A 12200-nucleotide genomic window follows, 5' to 3' on the forward strand; every position below is an offset into this window, starting at 1 on the left:
GTTCGACAACAACTTCGACAGAAGTTGCGTCGCCCATCATTCCTGAACTGACAATAAAACCGCCAAAGGGAGTAGTACACAAATCAACATTTAATCCTCGTGCTAGAGCAGCACAACATTATAATATAGTGGAAGATTTGGCCCAATCGCCATCCGCTATGTCGACTCTTGAAGTACTACAAAATTGCCCATCCCAAAAGCAGGCTTTATTATCGGCCATTGGTGGGATAGACCCAAAGGATTCCAATCTTGTATCCTTCGATCATAAAGGATACGATCCTCAATTACCAGCTCAACTAGCTTTCCTTGTTCAAGTGAAAGCCCTCAACAAAACTGTTCATCGAACAATTATTGATGAGGGGGCATCTACATGCATTATGTCGATGAGTTGCTGGAAAACTTTAGGATCTCCAACCTTGTCACGATCTTCGACGACATTAAAAGCATTCGACGGAAGAACATATACCCCATATGGTATTCTAAGTAACTTGAAGGTTGAACTAGGAGGAAAAACAATAGAAATAGATGTTGAGGTGATCGACGGAAATCTCGATTACAACATCCTACTAGGAAGGCCCTGGATATATGCCATGGCCGTAGTTGTGTCGACCTACTTCAGGAAGATTTCATTTCCCTTCCAAGGAAGAATTACAATCGTCGACCAACAAACATTTCTCCCCAAAAGTTCACAAGTTACGGGAAGCATTCCAATGATCCATGGAAGCAATCATTCACTTCAAAATATTGGAGTAGGCCTCCTAAAAGACCCTGCCTTAATGGGTACTTTTGCCCTACCGCCTCTGAGTAATTTGGCGGAAGTGGCCACAGTGGAAACCTGCAATATGAAATCTTCTATATCTAATGGATTCGGAAGATTCCTAAACATTTTGTCAGCATGGATCATCGCCATTTTAGAAATATTGTAGCAATCAATTTTCTTGGCCTGGGGGGCAAACCCAAATCAACGCTCATCGAGTGTTTGGATAGATAGGTCTAAGGAATATGGCACCTCTTCAGATCCTTGGTCGCATGTACATCATTCAATCAATGATGATAGGAGAGGCACCATGGGAAGATTACCACCATCGCTCCCATCTTCCAGATTACCACGAAGATTATTCCAGCAACCTTAATCATCCATCAGTTTTTGATTTTCCATCAAATACTGTAAATATGGTGGATTTCGAGGATGGTTCTTATCTCGTGTCGACCTCGTTAAAAAATGAAAAAAGGAGTCATGAGGATAGTTCTTTTACTATGTCAACCTCATTAAAAAATGAAACAAATCCCCTTTCCAAATCTCAAAGGTAAACCTTCATTCCAACCACCGAGTTGAATGCAATGAAGCTTGGGGGCCATGCACCTCGATTTGCGTTATTATGACTGGGGGCATGCAAACTTATCACGAGCAGTGTTACTGCAAGGTTCAAGTTCGTTAAAACATAAACCCGCATCGAGCAGTTTTAGCACATAGTTCAAGCTCGTTAAAAAATAAACATAAGCCATGAGCAAATGTTTCCCCCAGTGTTTAAGCTCAATAAAAAAAAATGAACCGATTTCCGGTAAATAACCATCGTGAATGTAGTACTTCAGCCTTTAAAAGCCTTGGTCGTGTTCTCATCATCACCTCCACTCTGTATTGGCCGATCATTCACCTCCATTTGATTGTTTACCCCTTTTGAGGAACAGCTGAGAAGAGTGATCTCACTAGCCATCCTTGTAACACTGCCATGATTGGAACATTCCAAACCTTACCTGGAATCAGCTGCTACCCAATTTTATCACTCGTTCCTCAAAAGACGAGTCTCATCTAAGCTCTCTTCAACTGACTCGTAAAATATGAAAAGATTGCCGAGCCATTGGCCTCTCCAGCTCGTTAAAGGGACCGGAAGTGCTATCACTCTAAATTTTAATCTTTTTGGACCTGAGGGATTATTACACAAAAAGATTGAGCGCTTGTTTTGTTCGGCTCGTTAAAAGTATCGAAAATTCATCCCTTCTGTATTGTTTTATACTTTTTCGGACTTAAGGGATTAGATGACGAAAAAGGAATTTTGGAGTTTCCTTTACGTTCCTTTTCAGACTCTCTAAAATTGAAAAGGACCGAGTTATCTTTGTCGTTAAACTCGTTAAAACTTAATAGCGACAAACTTGTCTATAGACGAGAACGAGTTTCACTATCGCTAGGCTCATTAAAACATAGCGATGGGTTTACCCGAAGGGAAAATTATAGAACAAGCATATGTTATCCTCCTCAAGCTTGATAAAAATAAAGAGGTACTGGTCAGCAATGACTGGGGAAAAAATTGGGAAGAAAACTTGAAGAAACTTTGTTGGTAGCAAGTCACTCTTGAACATGACACTTTCACTCCGCATTCAAGTCGGGTTGGGTTGTTTCATTCACCGGTCACATCACCATGGTCCCATCACACCACCCACATTTGGGGTTAATGCTACCAATCCATCACATCAGTGTCACTGATATGTTCAAGAGAAGTCATTCAGAGAATTCACCTGTGTCTCACCCACTACAATACATTTACACTCCATTCTTTCATGACCGCCACCCTGAACCTTATATCACCAGATCGTTTTCACCTCCATTAAAATCATTTGCTCCATTCCGTGTCATTGATGTGGGATTCATTAAGGCCCTCCTATGACAGATCGCTTCTTGTCGACATCAGCTCATTATCTAAGAAGTCGATCTAGGAACACCCCATTCAGTACTTTGAAGCTTGCATACCTCAATGGCAAGTTTCTCACTTCCGGCGACAGGTTTACATCAATGACCTTCGACCGAAAGATTTTGTGTGGTGTTCGACGCCAAGTCCTTTATTCATACCACGTGAATTGTACTGCAGTACCTTGAGGGTCATTATCATTATCGGTGATTCCTCTCGTGCTTGTTAACAGCTTATATCATTGGTTGGTAATCAAGCGATGTCTTTCCATGTTCGACTTCAGAACATCTCTCACATGGATAGACTTGTACTTCGAGTGAAGATAGAACGAGATTGAAGACCCCGAATCTAGTTTCATCCATCCAGGCTGCGATATATATTCAGGAAAATAAAGACATCAAATGTACATCATTGCTGCACAGATAATCATCTAATCAAAGGGATGATGGCTCTATCAGAATCATCAGTCTACACTCAGACGATTGTCTGTCCTATGTACATGAAAATGAATTTATAAAGCTGAGCATGGGAATGCCCACCTCAGCTAGATCATGAAAATATTATGAAGATAATGTATTAAATTGTATCTTATTACAGGTCTCCTCCTAGCTTCAAAGAACTTCGGATCCTCATAATAAAGCATTTCACCCGACATCAAAAGATTAACGACCTCATGCTTTAGGGGGCAACTGTTATAGACATTTTTGGGCCCTACAACCCGAAGCATGAAATGTCCATAAATCAAGGGCTCCTAAGTCCCTAAAAGTTTTGTTCTAACCCCTAAAGGAACAAGGTCAACATATTACAGCTTCTCCCAGAAGTTCTCCATGAAAAACTGCTCAAAATTGGTCAAAACAGGATCATTTCAGCTGCTCCATAGGCCAGGTGCATTGCATCTCACCTAAGTACATTGTGGGGGTGCATTGCATTTCAAAAAGCCCTTCTATGGGGTGTGATGGGCGAGAAATGACAAATGGCAGTGTCATTCCACGAGGTGGAGAGGCAATGGAAGCTTCCAGAAACTTCTCCTGTGACACTTGCCTCTCTGAATTCGACCAAGGATGAGTAAGAGATCATCAATCTCCAAGTGGAAGCAAGAACTATCAGAGAGAAGACACTAATCAAATCATAAGCTGACTCATCTCCATTACAGATATCTATATATGGATCCCTCATCCCAGAGATCCAGAGGCTGGAATTTTGCATATTGTAAGGAATTGTTGTTGGTTTCTTGAGACAAACATCAGATTGTTGGGTGATCTAAGCTTTGTATGAGGTGAAGAGGGGCTTCCTTGCTGAGAGGTTGATGCTGGGTCAGAACAACTGGTTGTAACTCCTCTTGGCTCTTTCTTGTTTATCAATAAAAGCTATTCAAGTTTTCCTCCATTCTTTTGTGTCATTCATGTTTGCTGCATTTGTATGGTCAATTTACATCTGGTCCTAGATTGTTTATGATTATAGATCCATGTCTTTGTATAGTGCTATGCTACTGTGATCTTATAGGTACTCTGTGAAGCTGGGCATGCAAGGGAACAAGTAGCGAAAGACTATCAAAGAAGAGAGGAATCGAACCAGGAGATTAGCGCAAGACAGAGGTTGGTCTTCTTTGTTCCTCTCTATCTATACTTCATAAAGGAAAAACGAAAGTAGCTTTACTTTGTTTGTTTCTAAGGCAGCTGTCACACCTTAGTGGGATAAGTAGTTCTGAGTAGACACTTTTCCCTGTAACATGTTGCCATAAACTAAACACTATAAAACTATTTTTTAGTTTAAGAGACTAAATTCAACATATGCCTCTTTTTTATTGTTTTGATATCTATATCAAATAAAAACTACAACTCAGCCCTTAGGGTTGCCTCAACTAGTCGAGTCTATATTGTTAAAGCACCTCTATTATTGAGAGGTCACATGTTCAAGTCTCTCAACAATTTTAGGGTCATATTCAGGGTTGAGATGATAGGAAGTGTTCCCTTTGGGTGGATTTTCTTAGTAAAAATATTTTGTGGGTGTACAAGCCAGTGATCTCTGGGTCCATGAACAACATAGAAAAAAATAAAAACTACAGCATAACTGATATCAAGAGTACATCAACAATATGCTTCAAAACATTTAAACAAAAAATTGAAGAAAGAGTATATACTAGCCTACAACTCTGTCCATGCAACTTCATAAGCAATGCTTCCCAATATATCTTATAAGTGTAGATTCTACAAAAAATGCTTAGGTACCTAATAACTTTGGAAAACATACAAACATAACAAAAAGAATGGAAATTAATTGCCTCATGAAGAGTTGCTTTAGCATAGACCAAGTCTAGTTTGATGATTTCCACATTCTCTACTAGATTACGTATTATTTCATCTTCCTTTGGTCCCCCATAATTAGAATTAATAGACTAAACCTAGTTGGATGCTCCTAAATTCACTACTTTCATCAAATTAATGATAACGTTTCTAAGCATGTTACACTTAGCTTCCAAAATTATAATTTGTCTCTTCAATTGAACTAATGAACCCATAATTATAGAAATTTTGGTAGTAACTTGTTGGTCTTGTTCCTAAATTTTGGTTGTGGTTATCAAAATTAAACTCTTGTTTCCCTGAATATCATCCTTGTTGCCTCTCAACACCCATTAGATCTCCTACAACTCCCTCTAGTTCATTTGTATGGTAGAAAAATCTAAGTTCAATGGTAAACTAAAAGTTCCAACACTTCCTAAAAAAACATTCCTTTATTTTTCAGTGAGGATCATTGAAATCAATAACCCAATACTAGGCTCTAAAATAACAATGCCATACAGGGATACACTTTCTAAGAAGAATATGGGGAAGTGACCAAAAAATTGAAGATGAATTGATGAAATAAGAAATACACCACAAGTAGATAATCCATAAAAAATTGGAAAAGGGTAACTAATTCTAATCCCATAAGGTCATGAAACAATTTTGGCTAAAACCAAAATCAAAGAAATAATCACCGTAAGACTATAACTTATTAGGAAAATTTCAAAATCAAGCATGAAATGACTAGATACCTTCAACTAAGAGAATGAAACCACCAAAATTCCCCATAATTGAAAGTAGACACATTCTCCTCCCTTAAGCTCCTTTCAAATAAAGTAAAATGTAATGCCTTACTCATATTCTAAAAGTGAATGATACCATGGAAACAAGCCAACTTAGATAATTGAGAATCACTGGACCATACTTCAATCCTACACCCTAGTTCCTCCAAGTTGACAAGCTAAATCTTATAGCCATAACCCCATAGTGTTGAGTAGAAATACCTCCTGCACTTCAAAAATCATGTGGTTAAGACATTTGGGAATGCTAACAAAAGGAAGAGGTCTCTTCTCATTACACACATTGTCATATGTCAAACTTACCATTTGATTCTCCATTTACTTGTTTAAACGGTTAATACATGCCTTCTTCTTTATGAGAATATTATGAAATGAATTGATTACGAAATTTATTATTAATAACAATGTCTCTTACTTTTTATTTTCCCTTTATGGTTAAAAAATATGACACATAAATATAATAAACAAGATGAGCTGCGAAGCAGCAAGTCCCTGCCAGTGTACTTAAAGTGAACACTATGTATACGCATGAACTCTACGTATATGCCACGTTGACATGCCACGTTGCCCTATCAGTGATAAAGGCAGAAACAAGGATAGCATTACCTCGCCAAGGAGTAGACGAAGCGGTTTACGCTGTGCCGGTTGCTGATCCAGATGCACGAGTAGGAGCATTTGAACTTGAACCAGTCAATATATTTAGACTATATAGCTTTTTCAAGTTTTTGACGATCCAATGGAAGCATCTGAGCCAATTCTAGTCCCGGTTAATATATAATGCAGTTTGTTTCCTAGATCGATACCGAGATCTACCAGTTGCAAAGCTGTTCCAACAGTACCGATAGAGGATATTCAAATTTATTAAAATAGATGTACAGTGCCGATATAAACCAAGTTAAATTAATGCATAATATATAAGTAAACGAAAGATGAAACCAACCAGAATTTACGTTCATTATTAAAGGATTAAAAAAGAAGTCCAATGCACACTTATGTTCACATCATGCTCGATTGAAACTCCAACGATTGGTTAGCCAGTTATGCTCTTCCTTTGCAGTCTAACGCCTCAAAGCAGATCTTAAAATGTTAAAACTTTTATGAATTTCATTCGCATTCTAAATAAACAGATGGCTACCATTTCACTTCTCCAACAAGCTCGGCGATCGAGAAAAAGTACAGACAGATAATAAGCTACCATATCAACCAACTCCGTTCGACAGCCTTATTTCACTTCAAAGACTAAGTTATAGCTATGCAAAAACAACAGAAGATTGGAATATTAAACAGTGCCAGGCAAACTTTAAAGTTAAAGACGCCGCATAGGCTTGCGGAATAAAGGTTAAAGCAAAAAGATAGCCAATGCATGGCTTAGAACCATCACAATCAGAGAGTGAGTGCCAAGTGGGTCTTGTCTTTGGCAGTTGGCACAACAGAAAGCTGTGTCGTCTCTGCTACAAAGTTGACAACGCTGTGCCTCGATAAGATTGGAGGCTTCAGACCCGCTTTGAAAAATATACCTAATCATTGAATGCTATGCTAGTGCGCCATCTATAACCGAACAACGTTGAATGCTAGTCACAGTTGAATTATCCATCACTTTTGAATTTAAAGAAGGGGCACCTGCCACTGATATTGACAAATTGGATATCAATTGTCATTTCCAAGTGGCTGGGCAACAAACAAAGAGATATCATATTCAAATCCAAGCGTAAAATACAAAAGACGTGTGCACAATTTCAAGAAAATCAAGAAAAGCTAAAAGAACCTTACCATCACGATTACACGATAACCTGAAACCGCGAACGGTTGCCATAAATTGAGGGTTTGGTCCCCCGATCCAATCTTATTACTAAATAATACTTATTAATGTTTTGATGAATGTATATCTATTAGTACAAGCACAAAAGCGAATAAACTAGGCCCTGGTTATAGGAAGGAAGAGTACATTAGGTTACAAGATATATCAGTAACATACACATAGTTGTAATGGGAGATCCACAAAGATCCACTTGTTCCAATATTTAAAACGTTAAGTGTCTCGCCAACCTACACGTGTTCAACCATGTGGCAGTATGTTTCTGTCCTATACTAAGAAAGAGTATAGTGCTCGTTTTGATAAGAGTATTCCATACTATCTACTGGAAAGTTTACAACGTCCCTCCCATTCAACTACGGGAATTTCTTCTGGTTCGCTACTATCTGAAAACGGCCTACAGCTCACGACTGACCTTGAACTGGCGCTTTCTATTTTAACGGAATTCCACAATTGCATTACCTTCGGCTGCACTTCCTTATTTGTATTCCTGGGCGGGCGTACAAAACCCAGCCATAGCTGCCAACAAATTATGTGAGATTTGAGGGAAGAGTCTACAAATGAGTTCGTGATCGCCATTGTTTAAATATGAGGGAAGCATCCAGCTTCAAGAATCAGTTGCGCAGGGTGAAGTTTTCATGGCAGCCTCGCATCCCTAGGAGGACCATCACCACTGCTTTCGTGTCTACACTCGGTGTTGCAGGTAATTCATTAACTTTGCAGGCCTGGGATGGCTAGTCTTCAGTCATGAGCCCTTTGCATCCAAACTCGAACCCGTGACCTCTGCACTTGATGCTGACCAGCACCTCCTCGAACTCGTGACCTCTGCACCTGATGCTAACCAGCATCTCGGGTTTAAGCCAATTTGGTTATTATCAACGGTCCAGTGCCAAAGAATTCATCATATTCGTTGCCCGCACCATAGCCAAGAGAGCACCCCCTGGGCAGCATCACTCTGTACAGCAAGACCCAGCAAGACGGTGTGCTTGCCTAACTTAATCTAAGAATTGTGATTTTCTAATTTCTGTCGATTATGAGTAATTTGTTATTAAATGCTGTTCTTCATCCTTAATGTCTGAAATATTTTTTTTTGACACAAATTGAACCTAATATTATACAGAATGATGTCGAATGTAAACACTGAAAATAGAAGAGGAAAGGGTAGAAACAGACCTGAGCTTCGTGATAATAGTGCCCAAATCCATATAGTGGAGTAACCATTATTAGCAGTATAGCTTCTGCTGTTAAGCTACAGAGGAGCAGGATGGCAGCGATGGGAGTAGAAGGCGGAGAACAAGACAGCATGGGTTATGAAGATCATGCTATCGCCCCTCTTTTGGATTCGCTAGAATTCAAGCGGTGGTCGTTCTACAGAGCCACCATGGATGAATTTCTTGCTACGTTGCTTTTCCTCTACATAACACTCACAACCGTTGTTGAAAACAAACGAAGCAAAGGGATTTCTATTTTAACGGAATTCCACAACTGCATTACCTTCGGCTGCACTTCCTTATCTGTATTCCTGGGCGGGCGTACAAACCACAGCCATAGCTGCCAACAAATTATGTGAGATTTGAGGGAAGAGTCTGCAAATGAGTTCGTGATCGCGATCGTTTAAATATGAGGGAAGCAGCCAGCTTCAAGAATCAGTTGCGCAGGGTGAAGTTTTCATGGCCGCCTCGCATCCCCAGGAGGACCATCACCACTGCTTTCGTGTCTACACTCGATGTTGCAACTTATAATAAACCCATTCCCCGGTTCAACATATGAGTTTTTTTTACAAGTTAATTCATTAACTGTGCAGGCCTGGGATGGCTAGTCTTCGGTCATGAGCCCTTCGCGTCCAAACTCGAACCTGTGACCTCTGCACCTGATGCTGACCAGCACCTCCTCGAACCCGTGACCTCTGCACCTGATGCTAACCAACACCTCGGGTTTAAGCCAATTTGGTTATTATCAACGGTCTAGTGCCAAAGAATTCATCATATTCGTTGCCCGCACCATAGCCAAGAGAGCACCCCCTGGGCAGCGTCACTCTGTATAGCAAGACCCAACAAGACGGTGTGCTTACCTAACTTAATATAAGAATTGTGATTTTCTAATTTCTGTAGATTATGAGTAATGTGTTATTAAATGCTGTTCTTCATCCTTGATGTCTGAAATATTTTTTTTTTGACACAAATTGAACCTAATATTATACAGAATGATGTCGAACGTCAACACTGAAAACAGAAGAGGAAAGGGTAGAAACAGACCTGAGCTTCGTGATAATAGTGCCCAAATCCATATAGTGGAGTAACCATTATTAGCAGTATAGCTTCTGCTGTTAAGCTACGGAGGAGCAGGATGGCAGCGATGGGAGTAGAAGGCGGAGAACAAGACAGCAGGGGTTATGAAGATCATGCTACCGCCCCTCTTTTGGATTCGCTAGAATTCAAGTGGTGGTCGTTCTACAGAGCCACCATGGCTGAATTTCTTGCTACGCTGCTTTTCCTCTACATAACACTCACAACCGTTGTTGAAAACAAACGAAGCAAAGGGACCTGCGGCGGAGTGGGGTTGTTGGGAGAAGCCTCCGCTTTCGGAGGAATGATCTCCGTGCTCGTATACTGCATATCGGCAATTTCAGGTGTAAGAAGCGAAGCGCATTCCTGCAGCCTTGATCAGATGCAGATTCTTGTCCGTAGAAGTGGTTCCAAGTTGAAGGCAGAAGGTGAAAGGCAGTTGAGCAGGGTTGCTTTCACCAGTTGTTACACCTGGTTACATGCAAACATAAGAGATGGCACCTGGAACATAAGAGATGGCACCAGGAAGTTGTGGCAGGCAGGAGTGGCACCTGGAACATAAGAGATGGCACCAGGAAGTTGTGGCAGGTAGGAGTGGTAGGCGTATAGGCGGTGATATACCATGCAGTCCATGGAAATCCAAAATAGCGGAACTAACATTTAGTGTTGTCGACTAATGCTAAGAAACACTAACATTAATACATGAATTCCTCTGACAGTCAGCAATAATATACACGCCTATTTCCCTTAGCCTAAGCTCTGGCCTCTCCCGCCTTGGGAAGAGGCCAAATAAGATGGCAAACCTGAGCACCTTGGTCATCCTGGCACGGAGGGCACAGAGCATTTTAAAACCTTGATCTAACCAACGCATTCTCCGAAATAGTACTTCGAATTAATGGTAAATCAAACAAATCTAATTCCTATAGTCCCTGACCATTGCCAGATGGCAGGGACTAATAATACGTAAAAGATTTCATAAATAATATGTAAATTTGATATTTTAAAGTAAAAAGATTTTCATTAATCAATCACTTAACATACCCTTAATAACAATGTCATTCACTTTTTCTTTCCTTTTCATGGTCCAAGACTAATATAAATGATGTATATGGTTAATGTTTTGAAATCAAAGGATAACCAACCATGGTTGCTATATTAATAAGGAATTAATTAACTTACCTTTAATAACAATATCCTTCACTTCTTCTTTTCTTCTTTTCTTTTTATGCTAAAAAAAAATGATGTATATGGTTAATATTTTGAAATCAAAAGGTACAACAATGATTTCATTTCTTTTTATGATAAAAAAATATAAATGACGCATATGGTTAATGTTCTTAAATCAAAAGATAATAAAAATAATTACTAATTTAATAAGAGTTTATAATAAAAATTACTTTTCTTTGTATCATTAAAGAAAAAAGAAAAATATTATTGAAAGAAAAAAAATCTAGACCTACATTGAAAGATTTAATTATATTTTATTTAAAAGTAATAATTAGTATAATAAGTGAAAAGGTACAAGGTAGTTACTATTAAGGTAGTAATAATTAATTTAAATATAATAATTAAAAGTAAAAATTAATAATAAATATAGTTATGTAATATAAATTTGATTCATTATTTATAAGTAATTGAATAAAAATAAATCATCGATGGGGTGTTTCTCAAGATAGACGAAATATAAATGATGCATATGGTTAATGTTTTGAAATCAAAAGATAATAAGAATAATTGCTAATTTAATAAGAGTTTATAATAGAAATTTATTTTCTTTGTATTATTAAAGAAAATGGAAAAATATTGTTGGAAGAAAAACTCTAGTCTTATTTTGAAAGATTTAATTATATTTTATTTAGAATTAATATAGAAGTAGTAATTAGCATAATAAGTGAAAAAGTACAAGGTAGTCACAGTTAAGCTAGTTATAATTAATCTAAATATAATAATTAAAAGTAAAATTTAATAATAAATATAGTTATGTAATATAAATTTGATTAATTGTTTATAAGTAATTGAATAGAAATAAATCATCGATGGTGGCGTTTCTCAAGATAGATGAAGGGAGAGGAGGTGTTCCTCCTTCACACGGGGTAACAAATAATCATGATCGAGAGTAAATGCACCTTGGGAGCCTGCATGACGAAGTTTCTCAATGTAGACTAGGTGATATTAAGAAGAGTAACTGAATTTTTTGGTATTATACTCTACAAAGATATGAGTCTAGGTTCCTAGAGTAATAGAGTTGGTGTCGAGGATAACTTCCTTGGGTCTTTATCCCTTTTTAGGTGGTGAGACAAGCCCAAGAATTTGGCCCTCCTCACTCGACGGATCAT

The sequence above is a fragment of the Pinus tabuliformis genome, chromosome 3_2, assembly GCF_031772625.1.
Source record: "Pinus tabuliformis cultivar Carrire ecotype Pingquan chromosome 3_2, CPIR1, whole genome shotgun sequence".
NCBI classification, from domain to species: Eukaryota; Viridiplantae; Streptophyta; class Pinopsida; order Pinales; family Pinaceae; genus Pinus; species Pinus tabuliformis.